Genomic DNA, 6,050 nt, shown 5'->3' on the forward strand with positions numbered 1-6,050 from the left:
ACAATCCACTAAAAATCCAATCCCCAAACAATCCACTATAAATCCAAAAGCAATCCAATCCCCAAATAATCCACCCCCAAACTATAAAAATCCAAAAGCAATCCAATGCTCAATCCAGCAAAAATCCCAAAACAATGCAATCCCCAAACAATCCTATAAAAATCCAAAACCAGTGCCATCCCTAAATAAATCCAAAAGCAACAGATTACATCTGGCTTCCTTTTGGCTTAATGCACCCGAAATATGTTATTTATAAATCCTTCCTCGTAGAAATCCAAAAGCAATGCAATCCCCAAATAAACCTTTTGAAATTCAAAAGCAATTAATGTAGTCACCAAATAATACTTTACAAATAAAAAAAACAAAGCAATCCTCAAAATATCCTTTAACAATATAGGCATTGTTTCGGTTTATGAGCTGGACTTTTTTTTTAGGAGTTTAACAAAAATAACGTTTACTATAATCCTGAAAAGAAATGCTTAAAAACACATTTGGCTCACCTTGTTGAATTGGGCTTTAAAAGCGTCACTGTGACTTAATTACTACCCATTTCACAGTGTTGCATTTTGAATTGCTTTTATAACAATAGTGATGACTTATTAGGTCACAGTCATTTAGGTAAAATGGCCATGAAAGTCAAGACCATTTAATGGCATATTAACTATATTTAAAAAGAAGCAACACATTTTTTTTCTTCCCACTATATTTATTAAAAAGAAGCAGAGGTTCAATCGGACACTGTGTACATAGCACAAAAACATGACTGTAGCAATCCCAAAAACGGGTGCTTACAATTTAAAAATAAAGGGTGAGAGGGGACCCAGAACCAGTCAGGTGGGATCCAGCCCAGGGAGCAAATGTGAGAGGGGACACAGAACCAGTCCAGGGGGGGGTCACACGAGTATACAGGCCCAGCCCAGGGAGAAAGCAAGTCGGTGGGGTCCAGCCCAGGGAGCAAGGGTGAGGGGAACCAGAACAGTCCAGAAAGTCACACGAGTATCCAGGCCCAGTCCGGGGAGCAAGCGAGTCCGGTGGGGCCCAGCCACGGGAGAAAGTGAGTCCGGTGGGGTCCAGCCCAGGGAGCAAGTTTGAGAGGGGACACAGAACCAGTCCAGGGAGTCACACAATTATCCAGGCCCAGCCCAGAAAGCAAGTGAGTCAGGTGGGGTCCAGCCCAGGGAGCAAGGGAATGCCCAACTACACTGGTGTAGAAAAGACCAGGTCTGGCTCCTTCTTCATCCGGTAGTTCCCAATTTTATTTTGAAGGGCTTTTCTGTACTCGGATGCAGAGAGTATTGGAAAGCCCATTTCCCTGGCTTTAACATGGATAAATTCTGAAATGCAAAAAAAGATTTGTGTAAAAAGTTTTATAAGAGCAAGCAAAGTACAACTAGTCGCCGCTATAAACTTTATGAAACATAGCAACTAGGATGCAGGCTATGTGAGCAAAGCGGTTCATGATACGATCGTATATTTATATATCGTCTATACACAATGTGTTTCAAAGCGCTTCAAGGCAAGGGAGGGAACAAGGGAAAATACAATGACATTCTTACAGGCCATGAACAGTAAGGATGTGAAATTAACTATTGTACTCGGCCTGACGACAATTCAGATTGTGCTAAGACATAGATATGATATGGCATTTATAACGCGCCTATACACAAGTGTTTCAAGGCATGACGAGGCAAGGGAGGGGAAACTGAGGGAAGACAGACTACTAGGCCAGGTGACATTGAGATTGCGCAGGGGCAGGGGGAAGGGGAAAAGTGCATGGAGGGGGGGGGAGAGGGAAGTGTGGAGCAGAGGAGAAACGGATAAATAGAAAATAAATAAATAATAAAGGCAACAAACAGTGGTAGTGCAGCCAACAAGTGGCAAGTGCTGGGATAAGACAGCAGACAGGGTGTGTCTGATAAATGCATAAAGATAAAGGGCGGGGGGGCTGTATGGGTACAGATACAGACCCCAGTGCAAGGGGTGGCCCAGAGGCAGTGCGAGTGGGTGGCAGGGTGAGCAGGTACCAGGACTGGTCTAGATACCTCATCAGGTGTGACAGGGGAGAGGAAGGAGAGAAGAGGGGGGGCCCAAGAGATCAATTGTGAAGCAATGTGCGCACCAGCAAAATCAATCTCTAGTGTTCCATGTGAGAAAACAGTCAGGAAATGGATATCTACACACATGACACATACGCGCCAAACTCACTTTCCACCCAAGTTACCTTGTAATTTAGGAGGGATTGCAATGTGTATAATTTACAACGGCAACTGCCATTTCAATTGTATTCATTGCAATCCAGCACTTTGCATTTGAATAGTAATGGTTTGGAAAGATCCTTTGGTATATTTGGTCCCTGCGTTTATGTTAATCTCTTCTATTGTGGCATATTTGAGTTAAGGATGCTGTGTTTAAAATATTGCTTTACTCTAACACCTGATTAATATTATCATCAGATGTATATGTACATAATTTATTAACATTGGACTGATACAAGTCTGGGTTTGCCCTGAGCCCGAACCTGCGTTTGCAGATTATGCACAACTGTTTGAGAAAGTGCCCAACTCAATGAGCTATCTTATTAAATTGTCAATTGCCCCATCTAATTCATCAAGATGATGCATCCCTTGCATAAACTCTCTACCAAGAATGTTGTCCAGTGTTTTTTTCTGACTGTTGTGTTGTAGACTTATTTAAGAAACTCTTGGACAAACTTGGCATAGACAGTGAATATGTGCAGAAATGCTCTCTTTTTTTTTTTTTTTAGGAACTAGGAATTGCATTTTGTCGTGTTTCCATGCTGATAGTTTTCTTTAAAAGATGATGCTAATATAATATTTAATTATATTGACTAGAGATGGTTTGGATGTTATGCTTGTAACACAACACAACATCTGCCACTGCTGTGTCCAACAGTGTGATTCCACTGCAGTAGAAGAGTTGCCTATAGCCAGCATAAATAATGGTATCTCTATTTTTTTGTAGAGTAATAAACACCGCCCAAAAACAAGCACTGGCAATGCCAATAGTTTGGGGTTTTGTGTAGGCTTGGAAAGGCAGTTGCCAGGCAGGCACTGCTTTAGTGGCATTAACTGGCTATCAGTGGTAGCAACTGCAAAATGGAGCGAGCATCTGTGCATATAACAGTAGTGCCTGGCAAATGCCTAATACTTATACACGAGCCAAAACTGTTGGCTTTGCCAATGCTTGTTTTCAACAGAACCACATATAGTGCTTATAAATTGAGTGGGTGGGGGCAGACCTGGTTAAGACATTTTTATTACACCAGTGGCCCGTTTATAGCTTCAATTAAGGGGATCCAAGGAGTGTGTGTTTGGGCAGAGGTGGGTGGAAATGTTCCTTGTGGCTTTAATTTTCACATCCTGAATGGTAAACTATAAGTCCCAGAATGCAAAATAATGTCAACCTGAAAAATCTCTTTAACCCCACTGTATTTTCAGCGATTTAAGACATGCAAGAAGTTGTGTAATAAACAAACGTAGATGTGCAGCTTCTTTGTCACAAACTTCCATTTGAGTTCTAATTGTCCTATTATGCACATGAAAGGCACTGCCACTGAAAAAGATACGTGTTTGCAACCTAAGCACCTCAATGACCTGCAGAGCGTGTGCGTGTGTGCCTAGGGAAACTGGCAGTGGGCACTATATAACTTGGTGACAGTTAGGTTCTATGGGACCTTCCATCACCTTTTCCCTTCTGGTATACAAAATATACAAAATAAATGTGTTTCCTTGCAAAGAGGTGCACCAAGCTTTTAACCTAAGAGGATTGGTTTTCCTTGTTTGGAGGTCTTGCCTTACAGGTTTAAGGATGTGTGGGTTAGGGAGGGGGTTAATTACAAAACGAGAAAGAGAGTCTTAGGACCTACCAAACCTTCAATAAAAAGCTTTAAACTGCCTGAGAGAGTTGGGGTGATTTCTGTGCCATTTGTGACGATCCCTAACCGGGCCAAACTTTCTAACCTCTTCTAACCCTGACCCACCCCTCCTTGTACTTCTCTACCCTATCCATCCTTTGTCACGCATTGCTGTCCCATCCCTTCCCATTCCCACTGTTGCTCGAGTATGCTTTACTATTCTCTATGCACCTACTCCACCCCTCTACACCATACCCCTCTCTAAACCATCCAATGTCACCTCATCCCACTTAACCACACAATCTGCCTCTCTCACCTTCTGTTCCACACTACCATGCCCACCCCACCTCACCCATATCTACCAATACCAATCGAAGCTCAGGGGTCACATAGATAGGCTTTTGGTTATTAGCCCACACAAGAAGTCTGATTGTGCATGCTGCAACGCTATGCGGCAGTAACCAATCAAGGTGGCTATTTCCGCAGCAGTGGGGCAGCATGTTTGGTAGAAGCATGCATGCACCACTGAAGAAAATGCACCACGTATTGTCCCTCGAGAACAGGCATTAGACTGGGGGCCGAGGACCTGGAAACCTCTCCTGCTGTCCAGGCACTATACAAAAGTTCAACAAGTGAATAGACTGAAACTTCGAGGGGTGCAGCGGGGCGTGGGTAAAGAGGCAGATCGTGTCTTCCTACGCAGTCATGCTGCAATTGTTAGCATTTCGGTGGTGTTCACTTCACAAGCTGCTAACACACCGGGCGATCGTAGGATTTCTTTGGCTGCTGTTGGCTATACCTTTCCCCCCACACACATAGTTCATTCTTTTATGTGAACGTGCTCTGTTCTGAAATGGTGTCCTCTCCCGTGAACCTGCTCGGTTTTTAAACAGTCTATTCTCTCTTGCCTGTACAGGGTCTGAACTCTGAAGCAAGTGTTCTGTGTTGTTTTTATCCCCTCTATTATTCTGTTGATTTTAGAGGCGGTTTATATCCTCTGCTTCATGTCTACCTGATTATGCAGCCTCTGTCCTGTTCTGCTATAAACACTCCCGTTATGAAAGAGGAAATATAAGGGTTTTCTGGAAAGTTTGCCCTAAAGTCACATACTAAAATTATCATTTACTCCAGTCTTGACGCCGAGTCCAGAAAATGCTAATATTGACTATAGGCTGGATGTTTGGCTCCTTTCTTGTTCGTTAGGCATGCAGAGCTGCTCACAAAACACAAATGCGTAAAATGGCGCACGAGTTATGACGGCTGGTTATTTTAAAAGATTGGAGCTGTGTTTGGAATCCCTAGTATTTGTGTGTGCGCAGATATGGCACGAATGTGAATAAAACTGCATACTTAAAAACAAGCAATGCGGCAGGCGGAAAAGCCACCATCCATCGGCATGGGATGTGGGAAGCAGTAAACCTTGTGGCTGTGGGCGTCTGTGTGCTTGCGAGGGCTGATGACTGAAAAGCTATTGCGGGCAATGCGTTTTGCATTTGCTGAATTTTCAGGCATGCGAAAAAGTAAATATCCACATGTACACAATTAGCAGTTGCTACAAACCAGGGCATTTTGAGGCGCCATTGATTTGAGATTAAAATCATATTCTCTGAGGCAAAAAAATGAAACAAATTGGACCATTGAAAGAAAGCTGGAAAAATAAAAAACAAAGCTGCATTTATCACGAGTAATTGTAAAGAGACCTCTAGTCACACGCATCGATGTAAACTGAAACATGTGTGTCTGTGTTACCTAACGACGCGAACATAAATAAGCGCGTGGTCACTTACCTTTTGTGTGGTATTTATCCTGTTTTTCGAGCCCACCAGCACGGCCGCCGTATCTTCTTCCGCCGCCATTGCTACCCACGTTGCCAGGCCCAACAAAAAAAAAGCTCAATGCCCCTCCAAAACAAGCCGAAAACAGGCCGACTCCCATTGCAATGAGCAGAAAGTAACAGCGCTCACTCAAAACGAAGTGGTTAGGTCTCCAAAGTAAGAAATGCAACAGAATAGCATAACTATACATACACAGTGCTAAAATAAAAATATTTTACAATAAGCTGCTGCTCACACAAGCAAATTTAACTCCACTCTCCTCAGAAACACTTTTTTTTAAAACACCCTCTGTTATAAGCAGCACAGTTAAATGATATTCTCTATTTATTTATTTATTTATT

General features: G+C 42.8%; 1 long non-coding RNA gene across 1 annotated transcript; it reads right to left on the reverse strand.

The window, feature by feature from the left end:
• Positions 1 to 685: 685 nt before the first annotated feature.
• Positions 686 to 5,784, reverse strand: LOC138488802 (uncharacterized). Its single transcript, XR_011274718.1, has 2 exons — positions 5,662 to 5,784; positions 686 to 1,334 (listed from the first exon to the last, which is right to left on the reverse strand). It is a non-coding gene; the product is annotated as an uncharacterized lncRNA (long non-coding RNA).
• Between the last annotated feature and the right edge of the window lie 266 nt (positions 5,785 to 6,050).

The sequence above is a fragment of the Ambystoma mexicanum genome, chromosome 9, assembly GCF_040938575.1.
Source record: "Ambystoma mexicanum isolate Mex_15411 chromosome 9, UKY_AmexF1_1, whole genome shotgun sequence".
NCBI classification, from domain to species: domain Eukaryota; kingdom Metazoa; phylum Chordata; class Amphibia; order Caudata; family Ambystomatidae; genus Ambystoma; species Ambystoma mexicanum.